At 43.4% G+C, this 19208-nt stretch overlaps 1 protein-coding gene across 23 annotated transcripts in view; it reads right to left on the bottom strand.

Moving 5' to 3' along the window:
• Positions 1-3644, bottom strand: part of ZMYND11 (zinc finger MYND-type containing 11) — a 113479-nt gene extending 109835 nt beyond the window's left edge. For 5 of the 23 annotated variants that reach the window (XM_055296292.2, XM_055296305.2, XM_055296308.2 and 2 more), the window contains exon 1: positions 2559-2680. The gene's annotated coding sequence lies outside the window, so the exon portion shown is untranslated. Of the gene's footprint in view, positions 1-2558; positions 2681-2823 lie in introns of those variants that run through there. The other 18 variants (XM_055296293.2, XM_055296309.2, XM_063611044.1 and 15 more) reach the window with 9 other exon arrangements.
• Between the last annotated feature and the right edge of the window lie 15564 nt (positions 3645-19208).

The raw sequence follows: 19208 nt of genomic DNA, 5'->3' as shown, positions 1-19208 counted from the left end.
AAAAACGCCAACAGAATGGTGGTATTCAGTATGAATGAAAGAACTAAATTTTAACATTTTAACTGATTTCTTTTTGTGAAGCTGGAAGCTCGTACATGTACATTTATTTAAACACCTCACAAATGGTAATTGCAAAAATAAATTGTCCAATTTAGAGACTGTAAAAGGAAGATTTGGTTTTCATATGAGCAATCTCTATGGGGGAAAAGCACCATGTGAAATACAGAAATCCTTTAAGTCACAGAGTTAAGCAAGACAAATATTTTGATTCTGTCATAATCACATCCCATATCCTCTGATCTTTGATTCTCTAGCCTGGTCATTTTATAAAGATAAGTCAACCAAAAATAACAACTATAATGTAACCTGTGCCAGTTAGTCAAAGACAAGATAAATTAAATGCCTCCACAGCATTCATATTTTTTCTCCTGCTTGTAAAAATTAAGACATTCAGAAAAACTACAAAGATGACCCTGCCTACCAGGAAGCACTCTAACTTTTCAACTTTCAAAGTACAACCAACACCATCTCCCTGATAACATCCAACCATTAATTAAAATCAACGATCTCAAAAATCTGAAAACGTTGTGCACACCATAATTACTAAGCTAAAATTACTATATTTCTCAGTTTACAGGAAAACAAGTAAACATTTACTTTCTGCTTTTGGACAGATTAAATTATTTTTAAGAATGCTCTTGCCTCCATATGTCTCAGCTTACTGTGGGATGCAGAACACCTAAGCGAGGCAGGCCAATGGCTCTAGACCTCCCTAAAAACCCAATCTGCACCACTCCCTCCTACCAGCAGGGCCCTGAATGGGCCACCTGGGTATCTCCTCCAGGCTCACAGACATTCTTGACACCAGATACCATGTACACACTGTATATGACCCAGGGTACTACATACCCCGGATATGACAGTGGTTACTGCGTACACAGTACACATGACACTCGGTACTAGGTACACACTGCATCTGACACTGGGTACAGCTTATGCGACAAGGATAGTGCATGCATGGTGCATATGACATTGGGTACTATATACGCATGGCATATGACATTGGGTACTACCTACACACCATACATAACAGTACTTAATGTATACACACTGTACATGCCACTAGATATATATACAAAACACAGATAACACCAGGTAGTGTATATACACTGTATATGACACCAGATACTATATACCTAACGTATATGACATTGAATACTGCATACACACCGCATATGGCAGCACGGTACCGGGCACATACTGCACAGAATACCGGCAACCGCGTAAGGGCTGTATATGACACTGGGTGCTGCATACACAGTGTGAAAGGACACTATGTAAACACCATATATGACCCCAAGTACTGTGTGCATACACTATATGACACCTGGTACTACACACACCGCATATATGACACCAGGTACTACATACACACTGTATGTAACACCAGGTAAGGTAAATATATTCAATACTATCCAGATACTATATACACTCGTATATAACATGGAGTACCACACACATACCTCATATGGCAGCAGAGTACCATGCACATACTGCACACAATACCGGGGGCTGAGTGCACAGCCTAAGTGAGGAAGATACATGTACACACCGTGTATGATAGCTGGTACGACACCGGGTACTTCGAGCACACTGCATATGACAGAGTACACACCATATATAATCCCCGGTACTGCGTACCCCACCGCATAGGACACCGCACTGCACAACGAGCACTGGTACACACGAATAAAACAGGTACGGCGGTCACTCTGCAAGACACCGGGCACGGCGCACACATCGCCAGCTCCTCCTCCCGGCTCGGGAGAAAAGCGCGAGGGGAGACTGCAAGTGAGAGTCCGGGTCCCGGCGCCCCCCCTCGTCCCAGCCGCGTCCTCAGAAGCTTCTCCCCGGAGCTCTGGGTGGGAGGAGGGCGGTGGACCCGCAGGACTGTCCCGGAGGTCCGCGAGGACCTGTTGAGGCGGCGGCCTCGCTGCCGGGGTCGCTCACAGCCCCGGGGGACCGACGAATCTCCGCCCCGGGCCTCGGGGCCAGCCCTGCCCGCCGCTCCCGGGCTAGCACACGACGTGCCGCGCCAACAAACGCTTCCTCTCCGCCCGCCACACGCCCGGAGCCGCGTTCCCCGCCGGCCTGGACTGCGCACGGGCCCAGGAGGCCTGACCGAAAGAGGGGCACGGGGCCCGGCGGGCGGTGCTCACGCGACTCCGCGGCTTCCCGGCCCGAGCAGGCCCCGCGCGGTCCTCCGGGGCCTCATCCCCGGGCCTCCTCCGCAGCCGCCCAAGGCGAGTGGGCGCGGGCCGGCAGCCTCCGCAGGCCCCGCCGCCGCCCTCGCAGGCCCCGCCAGCCCGGCCCGCCCCGCCATCCACAAAGCTCCCCGGCAGCTCGGAGCTCTTCGCGAGCGGGCGAGCGACCGTCCGCACCCACTGGTGCCGCCGCCGCCTCAGAGGCCGCGGCCAGGCAGGCTCCACCGCGCGGGCCGCGCCATCTCCACTGACGCCCCCGCCCGCCCCGCCGCCCCGCCGCCGAGCTTTCCCCACCATTATGTTCCGGCTCCTCCACCGCCGCCGCCGCCGCCGCCGCCGCGCCCGGCCCTCCCCTCCGGTGCCGCCTCCTTCCCGCCGCCCGGCGCCTCTCGGGCCTGAGCCGGCGACGGGCGCGGGGGGCGGGGGGGACGCTCAGGCCGCCTCCTCCTCCTCCCTGCCGGCCTCCTCCCTCCTCCCCGGCTCCCCCCGCCCGGACCCCGCCGCCGGCTCCGCGCGAAGGGCTCCGGGCTCGAGGGGCGCCATGTTTGTAATACTCCACCTCAGAGAACGCCGCGGTCGCGCCTGAGCGAGGGAGGCGAGGCGGCTGGGGCGCCGCGTGCGGGGTGAGGGCCGGGAGGGCACCGCCGCCCGCACTTACTCGCGTCTCCCCCTGGCGCCGCGGGCCTGCGGGGCCGGAGCCGGCGGCGGGAAGTTGGGCGCCGCCGCCCGGGAAAGTTGGGTCCCCGCGAGGCCGCGGCAGCCGCTCACATGGCGATGCTGCGCGGGGCGGCCGCTCGGTCCCACTGGCCTCTCGGCCCGCCCGCCCTCGGAGTTTATTGTGTCGGGTCGAGGCGCCCCGCGGCCGGGCCGCGCACTGGGGGCTCTAGCGGCTGGCGCCGGACTTGCGCGCGGCCGGCCCGGCTCGCGGCCGCCTCCCGCCCGGGGCCGGAGCCGTGCACGCGGCTCCTACCTTCCCCACGTCCTGTCCTCGGCGCCTCTATCCGAAATTTGTTGGAGCATAGTCCTCTGTCTCCACACATGCACTCCGTATCCACACACACGTGAAGGCTACGTACGTGCAGGCGCGCTGGAGCCGGGAGCGGGCGCCGAGGCCGGGGCGCGAGGGGGCATTGTCAGGCGCCGCCGCAGCTCAGCCCCGGGTGGACCTGGTTCCTGCCCGTGGCTCGCGGGGTCCGGAACGGCGAAGTCTGAGAAGTACGAGTGCTTCTCTTAACAACGTTGTTTAGGTAGTCTGAACAGCCCTTTACTCCTGTCATCAGAAAGAGTGGTAGGGATACGCTAAGTTCCCCGCTCCATCTCTGCGCAAACAGGACTGCGAAAAGAACAGGACCACCCATCAGCAGCCCTGCAAGAACACTGCAGATTTGCGCGAGAAGTAGATTATCTTCTATGGAGAGGAATTCTAGACCTAATCAGAGACGATCCTTTAAAACTGTGGTTTAAGAAAGGTTCGGAGATAAGCATACTTTGATAGCGTTCACCTGTTTTCCCTGAGGACCTTTCGCCACTGGGAGTTGGGGAACACCTGTCAGTCAGAGTCCTCTGAAATTCGGTGAGTACAGGACAGCGAGGTGTTTTCAGGGAGACCGCATTCTCATAACTTTTAGTATAGTATAGTGTTATAATTGTTCTCGTTTATTATTAGTGTTGTTAATCTCTCATTGTGCCTGACTTATAAATTAAACTTTATTATAGGCAGGTATGTATAGGAGAAAACGTAGTGTAAGTAAGGTTCAGCACTACCCCGGGTTTCAGGTATCTATTGGCCGCCTTGGCACGTGCCCCCACCTGAAAAGTCATTAGGAAGAGATCGTTGTAGGAATTTGGGGATTCTGATAAAATATATCAATCTGCTTCTACAGCTGGTTTCTAAGACCGTTAGAATTTAGAAATGGGTGGTACTTGAATAGGTCTGTGATATACACTAGTCAAATTAACACAATCTTTCATACCATTCACAGCCCTCAATCTGATACATCCCAGAGAGTTTTTGGTTATCTCAAAGAACATAACAGAATAATTTTAATTCATTTTAAGAATAAATATATATCGTTAACATTTAGTAGAGGAGTTAAAACGTGTCAGAAGAAAAGCAAGCCATGCCTGGTTTGAATGTTGGGCCAGGAATTCCAACAATGAAGAGCTTTCAGTGAGTCACCTTTTTAAAAAGTCTGTTACTTCATCTGTAAAATAGAGGACGGCATGGTTCTGTGTATTTTACAGAAGGCACTCGAGTAAGACAACATCGTATCAATAAAAGGAAGCTTACCTTTTAGGAAAGAAGTGGCTGCATAACTCCACATTTTTTTCCAGTTATACTTTGTAGGGATCATTTAAAATTTTATACCCAGATACCATCTCTCATTCAACCTAATGTAAGTTAGATAACTTACCCTGATTTTCCTGTTGGTTTTGCCTAGAATTTAACGCTTGGCTCTATTTTCCAAGTAAGATGGTATTTATCCACTAAGATGAATACGAATATCCCTCCCCATATAAAAGACAAAAGCCATGGATAATTTACAAAAGAAGAAATAAAACTATTAATAAGTACTGACAACTACTCAAACTCACTAGTAATGACACATTCAAACAATATAACGTTGCTTTTCTTCAAAAGACAGAATTCTTTTCCAGTGATAATGCTACTGAGGGTTAGTGAAATGAACGCTCATATACACTGCTGGCAGAAAATTGGGTTGATCTTAACTCTCTTGAATGCATACCAAGAGGCCATTAAAACAGTTTGATTTATCTCATTTGCCCCTCAGCTGAATGAATGTGTGTGTGTGGGTCTGGGGGCCAACGGTTCGAGGTTTGGAGGAAGCCCAGAAGACCAGTAACTAATTGCTGTGCTAGTCTCTTACATGACAAAGCTATACTCTTTACAGAATTGAATACAGACAGATTTTTACTTCTTGATTCTCCTTTTTGGATTGGTGAGTTTCAAAGTGGGTGCCACTGAGCCCTGGGGCTTCTCAGAGCTGTCGGGGAGCTGTCTCTGCAGGACCAAGACGTGGGAATACCCCTCCCGCCCCCAATCAGACAGCACTGCTCTATTTTCTAGAATGAGTGTCCAGATCAGATTTCATTACCTGGCTATTGGGACAATATAGTGTGTGTAAGGTAATAATTGCTCAAACTCATTTGACATGAGTTAGGACTTAGTCTCATTATTTATTTTGTTAAATATTATCAGGAAATACTGTGGAAGAAAATGTTAACTGTAACTAATAAAGTGTGGACTGCTGCAGATGGCTGTGAGTATAAATGTCACAGCACCTTTATTGGCCCATGGCCTCCAGAGCCGCTTCCTGATGCGGGGCAGCTCTCAAAAATGTGTGCCTAATGAGCGTCATCTCTTACACATGCTACAGCCCCCCATCCTCAGACCCCCAAGAAAGCAAGAGGATAAGAAACATTCAGTAAAAGACAGATGCTGAAATGAGCAGTCATGATCTAGCCACTCCACAAGGTTAGTTCGTACTGCAAAGGGAGACTTTCTCAGAGACCAACTATATATATATATATATATATATAGTTATATATATATATATATATATATATATAGTTATATATATATATATAAAATATATGTATATATTTTTCTTGAGCAGCAGCAGGATTTATTGTGAAGAGCAAAAGAACAAATTTTCCACAGCGTGGAAGGGGACCCGAGTGGGTTGCCCCAATAAAATATTTTCTAAGACTATGCAATGTTCTTTGATTTCATTCCATGCCTTTCTGACTTTTTTTTTTTTTTTGAGACGGAGTCTTGCTGTCGCCCAGGCTGGAGTGCAGTGGCGCGACCTCGGCTCACTGCAGGCTCTGCCCCCCGGGGTTCACGCCATTCTCCTGCCTCAGCCTCCCGAGCAGCTGGGACCACAGACGCCCGCCACCTCTCCAGGCTAATTTTTTGTATTTTCAGTAGAGACAGGGTTTCACCGCGTCAGCCAGGATGGTCTCGATCTCCTGACCTCGTGATCCGCCCGCCTCGGCCTCCCAAAGTGCTGGGACTACAGATGTGAGCCACCGCGCCCGGCCTCTGACTTCTAATTACAGTTTTCCATAGTCTTTAGTATTAGATATTGATGTTTTGAATATGATTGTGGTCTCTCCTTCTCCTCTATTAGATTAACATTCTGATATATAAGTTACTATATAACAAGTTTATTAATGTTGCTTAAGGATTTCCAGTCACCTGTGGATGCTTTTAAAAATCATGTTTTTGAAACTAGAAGGCTGTGGTCCGAACTCTGTAACAGCAGTTACCATTCATTGATGCTGCCACCCTCTGTGGCTCAGACTGAAACTGCTACTATCCATATATTAATTTTAAAAAATTTTCAGCTAGGAATGGTGGCTCATATCTATAACCCCAACACTTTGGGAGGCCGAGGCGTGAGGTACACTTGAGGCCAGGAGTTCGAGAACAGCCTGGGCAACATAACGAGGACCCATCTCTACAAAATAAAAAAAAAAATAGCCAGATGTGATGGCTCACTCCTGTAGTCCCAGCTACTCGAGAAGCTGAGGGAGGAGGGTCGCTTGAGCACAGAGGTCAGGGCTGCAGTGAGCTATGATTGCACCCCTGCACTCCAGCCTGGACAGCAGATCAAGACGTTCTCCAGGAGAAACTATCAGTATAAGAAATCCATTTCCATTGAATGCCACGATTCCTGCAATACTTAAGTGGCAGCTTTTTACTACACAGCAACCGAGGAGCTGAGCTGACAGTGCTTGCCAGGCCTAGTTCCAGTTCCTGCGGGCCTGGAAACCCAGGCTCCGGGCATCTCTTCAGGGCTCCATAGCTGTGGCTCCTGAACTTCAGTTCCCCACTTCTGTCCATGAATGTACACTATTTATTAGAAGTAGGTCCTCCCACACCCAGGTTAATATGCTTCAGAACATTTAAAGAAAAGTAGGATCCTGTCTTTTCAAGGGCAACTCATCACACAAGATGAAAAACGGATGTTTGTGTATATGTGTGCCTTCTTTCCTTCAAAATTGTGATTCTTACCTTTTCCCTGTCTCCCTTTTCCCCTGTTTTCCTTTTTTTGAGATAGGGCTCACTCTGTCACCCAGGCTGGAGTGCAGTGGCGCCATCTTAACTCACTGTAACATCCGCTCCTGGGCTCAAGCGATCCTCCCACTTCAGCCTCCTGAGTAGCTGGGACCACAGGTGCCTGCCACCACGCCCAGCTAATTTTGTATTTTTGGTAGAGATGGGGTTTCACCATGTTGCTTACACTGGTCTCGAACTCCTGAGCTCAAGTGATCTGCCCGTCTTGGCCTCCCAAGTGCTGGAATTACAGGCGTGAGCCACCATGCCCGGCCCCGTCTCTCTTATATAGCATGATGTAGAAGAATATGCACTAGTGCACCTGAGTTGAAATTCCACCTTACTGTGAGACGTTCAAGTGAATTCACCTTTTTGAACCTTGGTTTCCCTGTTTTTCAGGAGTATGATTTTCTAACATCAGATTACTTGGATTAGAGTCCTAACTCCACCATTCTCTAGCTATTGACCTTGGACAAGTTATTTACCAATTTATGTCTCATTTTCCTCATCTGTAAAATGGGAATAATATAATTATACAATTTCATAGTGGTCATTGAGAGGATTAAATGAGAAAATGCATGTAAAATTATAATACTGCCTGATTGGAATAACTTCAGTATTAGTGGCTACAATTATTATTATCTGTAAAATGGTGATGAATATTAAACGGACCAAATATTGTGAAATGCCTGACAAAAGGAGCTCCCCTTCTACCACGTCCCGTAGTCGAGCACACAGCACAACAAAGTGAAGACATCTAAGGACACAAGAATGTACGTGATTAATCGCAGGTGCATCTCCAATTCCTCATTGCTCCCCACAGATCCAGCAGCCCAACCCAGGCTGGATCCTGGGGATTTCCTCCTGGCTGTTGATCTTTAGCTCCAGATGAATTGCCATTATCTGGAACAGAAGAAACAATTTCAGCCTGTGTTGACTCTTCTTAGGTTTTTTGTTTGTTTGTTTGTTTGTTGTTTATTTTTCAGAACTGCAGCTCCAGCAGCCACTTCCCCAGACTCTTGCTTCTGACTAGTTATGTAACTTTTGGCACGTAGCAACCTCTCCCAGCTTCAGTTCCCTTGTTTGTAAACGATGGAGGTTTACAATTCGCACAAGGTTTTCATTAGTACTAAAATTCAATGAATTCCAATGCTATACCGGCCTCTGTTCCTAGAAATCCTGTTGTTTCTGCTCTGTTCTTCAAAAGCTCTCTTATCAGATATATTTTCTGGTCCTATTTCTCTTTACCCCTGACTTCCTTTCTTCCCCACTGCACTTGATGCTTGGCCCCTCTGCAGGCACTATCACACCAGTGCTTCCCCGTAGAAAACTTCTTCCCCTGGGATGGAAGCCAGGACTCTTTAAGAGACTTTATTCTTGTGTTCACAATATACAAAGGCATGGGGATAATTGCTGTAATATCTTGAGAAGTTATTCTCTTCTTCATTTAAACATTTAAAGTGCCAGAAAATGCACACTTACATGTTTGTATACTTCCTCCAACCTCTTGTCAGGGATACCTTTCCAACATCTTTTCACTTTTTAGGAACAAAATTTAGTCATAGGCTCCACTATCAGCTTATGGAGAGTTTCATGCAGTGAACTTACATTAAAACAAAAAGAGGCACCTGCACTTGGCCGTCATTACTGAGGTCTATACACACATGTCAATGATCGTGTCTGAACACAGAGCTGTGAACATGCCTCTTCAATGTTACATTTTACAGAAATTCCCTTCTCATCGCCACCTATTTGTGGCAATGGCAAATGAGAATCTGTGTGGGAATTTTTTTAGTTTCTGTTTTGAGACGGAGTCTCGCTCTGCTGCCAGGCTGGAGTGCAGTGGCGCAATCTCAGCTCACCGCAACCTCCACCTCCTGGGTTCAAGCGATTCTGCTGCCTCGGCCTCCCGAGCAGCTGGGACTACAGGTGTGTGCCACCACGCCCGGCTAATTTTTGTATTTTTAGTAGAGATGGGGTTTCACCATTTTGTCCAGGTTGGTTGCTATCTCTTGACCTCGTGATCTGCCCACCTCAGCCTCCCAAAGTGCTGGGATTACAGGCGTGAGCCACTGCGCCCGGCTTTTTAGTTTCTTTAAAACCCAGTACTGCGGTATATAGCATTTAAGATTTTCATTCTCTTCCTTCAGCTTTCTCACAGCTGTGATTACTCATGTTCCCATGCAAATTAATGTTTAAGAAATCATCACAGTATTTACCACTGATGCCTTTGGAATTTTATGTTGTTCTAAAGGATTCTCCCTTTTGTCAGTTTTCAGAAAAGCTTTCTTTAGGTTTGGTTAATTGGCATAAAATTAAAACTGATGTTATCTTCATGTATGTTTTAGGTTTTTAATACAAATAAAGCTGAGAGAAATTGTAAAAAGGCTGATGGGATAGGAACATTTAAATAAACATTTATAAACACTTATAAATAAACAGTTCATAGGAAACTGTCTTCTAGAAGTAGTAAAGTATAAAACGTCCATTTGTATTCTTCTTTCTGTTATTTAAAGAAAACTATGTCTCAATAAATTGTCCAGTGATAAATCCCTTAAAGATCTAGAGAAAAATAGAGTAAATACATTAGATCTCCCAGGGGAAATGGTGGAAAGTAAGTATCTAGGAGAACAATAAAATGAGATGTAAATAATTACAGTGCCGAATTATACTTTCTACAAAATAATTATATTTCAAAAATATTTCCTACATTATTTGGCCATCATCTCTGCATTTAGTTTGATTGGTTTCTTTTGCTTATGTGCAGTATTGAGATAAAGTCAAAAGTTGGAGGCCAGACTTGGTGGTGCACACCTGTGGTCCCAGCTACTCTGGAGGCTGAGGCAGGATGATTGCTTAAGCAAGGAGTTCGAGGCTGCAGTGAGCCATGATTGTGCCACTGCACTCCAGCCTGGGCAACAGAGCAAGACCCAGTCTCAAAAAACAAACGAAAAGAAAAAAAAAAGGGGAAGAAAGAAAAGCTTCAGAGAGCACAACTTCCTTTTTTCTTTTAATGTAACTGCACTGAGAATTTCAAGCACAGGAAGTTCTACATCCTCAACTACCACGCGTAGAAAGCAAAACATAGAAAGCAATGCATTTCTTTCTGCATCCTCGCCCTCCTCCTTCCGTCAGTCAGTCCACAGTCCCTCTTCTCCAGTGAGGCCTGGTGTTAATTTTCCACACACAGTGCTATTCAGGGGCTGATTATCCTTTCTTATTTGTATTCATTTCTTTTTTTATACCTATTTTGAAAGTTCATGCAGAATATAGGCAAAGAAGCTGAAAGAAAAAGTGAAACTCAGCGCATTTTTAATTTTTTATTAGTAATTGCATTTTTAAAAAGGACAGTTGCTGGAAGAGAAGGTAATTGAATATAGATTACAACAAGATTTAGGGACAATTACAGAATTTCTTATATATTTACTATTAAATGAATGGTAATTATCTTTTATGTAAATGGCATTTTATGCCAGCCAGATGTTTTTTATATATATATGCACACACACACATGCAATAGCCTGATGGCTAAATAGTGATTTATTCCTATGATAGGATTCATGTAATTTTTTTTTTTTGAGACGGAGTCTCACTCTGTCTCCCAGGCTGGAGTGCAGTGGCGCAATCTCGGCTCACTGCAAGCTCCGCCTCCCGGGTTCACGCCATTCTCCTGCCTCAGCCTCTCCGAGTAGCTGGGACTACAGGCGCCCGCCACCACGCCCGGCTAATTTTTTTTGTTTTTTTTTTAGTAGAGACACCGTGGTCTCGATCTCCTGACTTCGTGATCCTCCCGCCTCAAAGAAGTTGTTTATAAAGGTCTTTTTTAATGTTAAGTGCAAAACTAGGATTAGGATAGACGTTAAAGAAAAGGATGATATAGTGTAAAAATAAACATGTATATTAGTAGAAAAAGACCACAAAGTGTTATGAAAAAATACTAACTATATTAATCTCTAGCAAATAAAAGTATTTGTTTTATTTTTTCTTTTTTATATTTTTATTTTCTTGTGTCATACTCATATTTCAATTATTAAAAAATGTTCTAGAAATTGTGAACCAAAAGTATCTGAGACAGGTCTCAATCAATTTAGAAAGTTTATTTTGCCAGGGTTGAGGACGTGCCCATGGCACTGCCTCAGGAGGTCCTGATGACATGTACCCAAGGTGTTCAGGACACAACTTGGTTTTATACATTTTAGGGAGACATGAGACATCAGTCAATCCGTGTGAGATGTGCATTGCTTGGGTCTGGAAAGGCAGGACAACTCAAGGTGGGGCTTCCAGGTCCTAGATAAGAGACAAACGGTTGTATTCTTTCGAGTGTTTGATCAGCGTTTCACTGAGATACACAATTTACACGTGAGACGGGGGTAGACAGATAGTTACCTATGCCTTAGTCGGGCTCAGCGACTGCATTTTTACATAAATGGTAATTCAGAGGAAGCAATCAGGTATGCATTTGTCTCAGGTGAGCAGAAGGATGACTTTGAGTTCTGTCCTTTGTCCCACACCTGTGAAAATAAGCTATCAATTTACCTTGCCAGGGTAAAAATTCAACAGAATGGTTTTAGGGTAAAGATCTTGAGCCCCCTCCACAAGGAATTTCCTTGTGAGCAAAATTGTGAGTAAGGTATGAGCTTTTTTATCTTTGTGGCTGTCTTACTTGGGAATAAAATGGAAAGCAGCTTTGTCTGACACAGTTCCCCAGCTTGACTTTTCCCTTTGGCTTAGTGATTTGGGGTCCTGATATTTATTTTCCTTCCACAAAGTGAAATGCTGGATTTTAGCAGACTTGCCGTGCAACTTTGAGTGGTATTTGTTTAGCAAGCAACTAAACGCAAAAGTACCATGCAATGCAGGTAACAGAACATTTATTTTATTTATTTATTTATTTTGAGACAGAGTCTCACTCTGTTGCCCAGGCTGGAGTACAGAGGCATGATCTCAGCTCACTGCAAACTCTGCCTCCCGGGTTCAAGCAATTTCCATGCCTCAGCCCCCTGAGTAGCTGGGATTACAAGCGTGCACCACCACACCTGGCTAATATTTGTATTTTTAGTAGAGATGGGCTTTCACCATGTTGACCAAGCTGGTTTTGAACTCCTGACCTCAAGTGATCCACCCGCCTTGGCCTCATAAAGTTCTGAGATTATACTCAGGTGTGCTGGGCCACGGTACCTGGCCCAGAAAATTTATTTTTAATTAAATATTATATTCCTATGAATACATTTATTCTGTTAAATGAAGAACAACTCTACTGTTCATAGTAATATCAAATTGAAGCCATTTTTATAGGTCAAAGAAAGTGGATACTGTCATTTTCATATGGTTCAACCTCATAGCATTGGTTTTCACATTCTCTGATTGGGATTTTAGAAAAATAAAAGCAAAAGTGAAGCCAGACTTAAGTGTGTTCTAAATGGTAATCCAATCGTCTAAGTGGGAGTCCAATTAGAAGAAATGCTCATGATAGCATTTCATGTAGGTTTTCCCTCAAATTCAATCAACTTCTAGAAGTCAGTTGTATTAGTCCACTCTCACACTGCTATAAAGAACTACCTGAGACTGGGGAATCTATGAAGAAAATAGGTCCAGTTGACTCACAGTTCAGCAGGCTTAACTGGAAGCGTGGCTGGGAGGCCTCAGGAAACTTACAATCCTGGCAGAAGGACAAGGGGGAAGCAAGCACCTTCTTCTCATGGTGGCAGGAGAGAGAGAGCTGAGGGGGAAGTGCCATACACTTTTAAACCATCAGATCTCGTGAGAACTCACTATCACAAGAACAGCAAGGGGGGATATACACCCCCATGATCCAAATATCTCCCACTAGGCCCCTCCCTTGACATGTGGGGATTAAAACTTGATATGAGATTTGGGTGGGGAAATGGGGCCAAACCATATCATCAGTTCAATATCTTATATTAAGAGTTATAGTGATGTTGAACTCATATTCCTTGTGGAGGTTAAAAACTCTTTATATGATGGTGAGAAGTTTTAGTTAGAAAATTTATTTCTTCTATAAATTTATCTTTGATTATTAGAGCCCTTGCACAATAAGTACCTGTATTCATTAAACTAAAATAAAATATTCTGAGAACTGTATGATGTGACTAAGCTGTTACTGTTCCAGCTCATTTAATCCTTACCAACTGATAACTGTAGTGCCCACATTTTACTCATGAGGAAACTGAATTAGAAAGATAAAATATCTTGCCTAGGCTCCCAGCTGACAAGTGACCTATCCCAGGCTTGAGTCCAAGATTATCTACTGACAGATCTGAAGTCTGGACTTCTAGTTGCTATTCCTATTCAAGTCTGTCATTTCAGATGTATTACCCAATTAGGAGTACATTGTTTAAAGTCTATACTTGTAATGCCACACACAGAAAACCTCCTTGCCTTGTATTAAAAATTTATATTTTGTCCATCAGAGCAATCGATTTAAAAAATTTTAAAAAGAAGCACGCACTAAACCAAGGGTTTTAGATATGTGAAAAATTCTAAAACAAGCAACAAATAAATCCAAAATATTATGTTCAGATGAGTCACTCAAAGTGAAAAAAAAAATCTTCCCTTTGGCCACCTAGTGTTTAAGAGTGCAGAATTCACAGCTAGGCCCATGGTGGTTATTATGCCTATTAATTATTCCAAGAGATTCAATTACTCAGATTCTTTTATGGCAACACTTGGTAGATGAGGACAGATAAAGAGAAGGAATTCAAAAGTATGGTCAGGTGTGAGACTTACAACTACTATATTCTTTTAATTATAATTCTTTTTTTTTTTTTTTTTTTTGAGATGAAGTCTCTCTCTGTTGCCCCGGCTGGAGTGCAGTGGCACAATCTTTGTTCACTGCAACCTCCACCTCCCAGTCTCAAGTGATTCTCATGCCATTGCCCTCAAAATAGCAGAGACCACAGGTGTTAGCCACCACACCCAGCTAATTTTTGTATTTTTTTTGGTAGAGAGGGGGTTTTGCGCCATGTTGGCCAGGCTGGTCTCAAATTCCCGACCTCAAGTGATCTGCCCTCCCCAGCCTCCCAAAGTGCTGGGGCTACAGGCATGAGCCACTGTGCCTTGTCTATAATTCTTTACCAAGGCATTTGCATTAAAATGCAGCTTGTATGACACTCTTATATTATAACCTGAATTGAAATATTTTTATTACTGTTAATCTTATAACATGACATTAATTTTTGTTAGTATGTGACTGTGTGACATAGCCAATTTCCATGCTACAGAATTTGAGTCTACATAGTTTTCCAATTGCTTATGTGATGTTCTATACATAATGTAAAAAATTTCTTAAATGTGAAAATAAAAGCAAGAAAATAAGCTAACTCTAAAATGAAAGGTAAAGTCAGAAGCAATTTAGTACACTTCTAGGGTTAAGAAAATTCATTAAAATCATTTTTTACCTATAAAACTCAACTTACTAAATTTATGTTTAGATATTGACATAAGCTTGTTGTTCCTATATCATAGAAAAGAATGAAGAGTGTTTTCCTTCCATATGTGGATTTTACAGAATATTTTGGAACTGTAGGTTCATTTGTCCTTCCCTCCCTCCCTGCCTCCCTCCCTCCCTTCCTTCCTTCCTTCCTTCCTCCTTCCTTCCCTCCATGTCTCCTTTACCTCATATAAATATATTCCTTCTTCCTCTCTGTGGAGTTCATCCTCCCTTTAAACTTTATTAGCTAGATCACTGTGATCGTCCGATAATCTGTATTCCTAAAATACTAAAAGTCAAAAACATATAATCTAGCAATTGACATCATGCATAATAGAGGTGAAAGAGGTCTCCAAGCATCCATTGGTCTAGAATTTTGCCTTTTGCCCCTTGGAAGGATGGAAGGAAACTGGGTCTTTGATAACATCACTGAGTCTGAAAGATCCATCCCAGGAGTTGGATATAAACTGAAGCTGGACAGACGTCAATCATTTTTATATATATTTAGGAGTTTAGAAATGACAGATCTTCTTGTTGGATAAAATTGGGGAATCAAGGAAATGAAGAAATTAGATATAACTCCCAAATTTTTGGACTGAGTAACTGAAAGAATAGTGTCATTTTTGGAAATAGAGAATATTTGGGGAGGAACAGGTTTTAGAGCGGAATCAGGAATTCTATTCCTGATGTTAACTTTGAGTTATGCTCAAGACATGCAAAAAGAAATATCGGATAAGCAGATGGGTACAGATATAGTAGTCAGGAGCTTAAGCGAAAGGTAAAGACTGGGGACATGCATTTGGGAATCACCAACATTTAGTTGTTACTTAACATCACTGGACTGGATGAGGCTGTCAGAGATTATAGATGGGGAAAAGAAAGACACCCAAAGAAAAGCCCTGTTTGATCCCTACGTAGACTAGAAAGACTCTGCAAAGAAGAACAAGAAGCTGGCTTGTGCTGGGTCCAGTGGCTTATGCCTATAATTCCAGTACTTTGGAAGGCTGAAGTGGGAGGATTGCTTGATCCTGGGAGTCTGAGGCTGCAGTGAGCCATAATCATGCCAATTCTCTCCAGCCTGGGTGACAGGGTGAGACCCTGTCTCAAACAAAAAAATAAACCCAAAAAGTTGGCTTGTGAAGAAGAAGGAAAGCTAGTTCTGTGTGGTGTCATCAAGAAGTGAGAAATGAAAATGTCTTGATCACAGAGCATGATCTAATATTTTAAAACTTGCTGAGAAAATCCTTAGAGACCTACAAAGAGACTAAGACTCCCACACAATAATAATGGGAGACTTTAACACCCCACTGTCAACATTAGACAGATCAACGAGACAGAAAGTTAACAAGGACATCCAGGAATTGAATTCAGCTCTGCACCAAGCAGACCTAATAGACATCTACAGAACTCTCCACCCCGAATCAACAGGATATACGTTCTTCTCAGCACCACACCGCACCGATTCCAAAGTTGACCACATAGTTGGAAGTAAAGCTCTCCTCAGCAAATGTAAAAGAACAGAAATTATAACAAACTGTCTCTCAGACCACAGTGCAATCAAACTAGAACTCAGGATTAAGAAACTCACTCAAAACCGCTCAACTACATGGAAACTGAACAACCTGCTCCTGAATGACTACTGGGTACATAACGAAATGAAGGCAGAAATAAAGATGTTCTTTGAAACCAACGAGAACAAAGACACAACATACCAGAATCTCTGGGACACATTTAAAGCAGTGTGTAGAGGGAAGTTTATAGCACTAAATGCCCACAAGAGAAAGCAGGAAAGATCTAAAATTGACACCCTAACATCACAAAAGAACTAGAGAAGCAAGAGCAAACACATTCAAAAGCTATCAGGGGCAAGAAATAACTAAGATCAGAGCAGAACTGAAGGAGATAGAGACACAAAAAACCCTTCAAAAAATAAATGAATCCAGGAGCTGGTTTTTTGAAAAAAACAACAAAATTGATGGACCACTAGCAAGACTAATAAAGAAGAAAAGAGAGAAGAATCAGATAGACGCAATAAAAAATGATAAAGGGGATATCACCACCGATCCCACAGAAATACAAACTACCATCAGAGAATACTATAAACACCTCTATGCAAATACACTAGAAAATCTAGAAGAAATGGATAAATTCCTCGATACATACACCCGCCCAAGACTAAACCAGGAAGAAGTTGAATCTCTTAATAGACCAATAACAGGCTCTGAAATTGAGGCAATAATTAATAGCTTACCAACCAAAAAAAGTCCAGGACCAGACAGATTCACACCCGAATTCTACCAGAGGTACAAGGAGAAGCTGGTACCATTCCTTCTGAAACTATTCTAATCAATAGAAAAAGAGGGAATCCTCCCTAACTCATTTTATGAGGCCAGCATCATCCTGATACCAAAGCCTGGCAGAGACACAACAAAAAAAGAGAATTTTAGACCAATATCCCTGATGAACATCGATGCAAAAATCCTCAATAAAATACTGGCAAACCGAATCCAGCAGCACATCAAAAAGCTTATCCACCATGATTAAGTGGGCTTCATCCCTGGGATGCAAGGCTGGTTCAACATATGCAAATCAATAAACACAACCCAGCATATAAACAGAACCAAAGACAAAAACCACATGATTATCTCAGTAGATGCAGAAAAGGCCTTTGACAAAATTCAACAAACCTTCATGCTAAAAACTCTCAATAAATTAGGTATTGATGGGATGTATCTCAAAATAATAAGAGCTATCTATGACAAACCCACAACCAATATCATACTGAATGGGCAAAAACTGGAAGCGTTCCCTTTGAAAACTGGCACAAGACAGGGATGCCCTCTCTCACCACTCCTATTCAACATAGTGTTGGAAGTTCTGGCCAGGGCCATCAGGCAGGAGAAAGAAATAAAGGGTATTCAATTAGGAAAAGAGAAAGTCAAATTGTCCCTGTTTGCAGATGACATGATTGTATATCTAGAAAACCCCATCGTCTCAGCCCAAAATCTCCTGAAGCTGATAAGCAACTTCAGCAAAGTCTCAGGATACAAAATCAATGTGCAAAAATCACAAGCATTCTTATACACCAATAACAGGCAAACAGAGAGCCAAATCATGAGTGAACTCCCATTCACAATTGCTTCAAAGAGAATAAAATACCTAGGAATCCAACTTACAAAAGATGTGAAGGACCTCTTCAAGGAGAACTACAAACCACTGCTCAATGAAATAAAAGAGGACACAAACAAATGGAAGAACATTCCATGCTCATGGATAGGAAGAATCAATATCGTGAAAATGGCCATACTGCCCAAGGTAATTTATAGATTCAATGCCATCCCCATCAAGCTACCAATGACTTTCTTCACAGAATTGGAAAAAACTACTTTAAAGTTCCTATGGAACCAAAAAAGAGCCCCCATCACCAAGTCAATCCTAAGCCAAAAGAACAAAGCTGGAGGCATCACGCTACCTGACTTCAAACTATACTACAAGGCTACAGTAACCAAAACAGCATGGTACTGGTACCAAAACAGAGATATAGACCAATGGAACAGAACAAAGCCCTCAGAAATAATACCACACATCTACAACTATCTGGTCTTTGACAAAACTGACAAAAACAAGAAATGGGGAAAGGATTCCCTATTTAACAAATGGTGCTGGGAAAACTGGCTAGCCATATGTAGAAAGCTGAAACTGGATCCCTTCCTTACACCTTATAAAAAAATTAATTCAAGATGGATTAAAGACTTAAATGTTAGAACTAAAACCATAAAAACCCTAGAAGAAAACCTAGGCAATACCATTCAGGATATAGGCATGGGCAAGGACTTCATGTCTAAAACACCAAAAGCAATGGCAACGAAAGCAAAAATTGACAAATGAGATCTAATTAAACTAAAGAGCTTCTGCACAGCAAAAGAAACTACCATGAAAGTGAACAGGCAACCTACAGAATGGGAGAAAATTTTTACAATCTACTCATCTGACAAAGGGCTAATATCCAGAATCTACAAAGAACACAAACAAATTTACAAGAAAAAAACAAACAACCCCATCAAAAAGTGGGCAAAGGATATGAACAGACACTTCTCAAAAGAAGACATTTATGTAGGCAACAGACACATGAAAAATGTTCATCATCACTGGTCATCAGAGAAATGCAAATCAAAACCACAATGAGATACCATCTCACACCAGAGAACGGATGGTGCCCGTGACTGTCTGCTGTGCCCAGTGTAGGCAGGGGGACCAGAGCCCATTCTGGGCACCGCCCGCAGGGAAGCCTGCTCTCTGCAGAGGGCCCTGCTCATTCACCAGTTTTCCCATTAAAGCCTAAGTAAGAAAATTAGCACATTTACAAGAAACGGAATTCCACTGCGTCCTTCACGTAAAATGAGAGTAAGGA

The sequence above is a fragment of the Symphalangus syndactylus genome, chromosome 10, assembly GCF_028878055.3.
Source record: "Symphalangus syndactylus isolate Jambi chromosome 10, NHGRI_mSymSyn1-v2.1_pri, whole genome shotgun sequence".
Lineage (NCBI taxonomy): Eukaryota > Metazoa > Chordata > Mammalia > Primates > Hylobatidae > Symphalangus > Symphalangus syndactylus.
The sequence above is the reverse complement of the archived record's forward strand: the minus strand, read 5'-3'. Positions and strand labels throughout refer to the sequence as shown.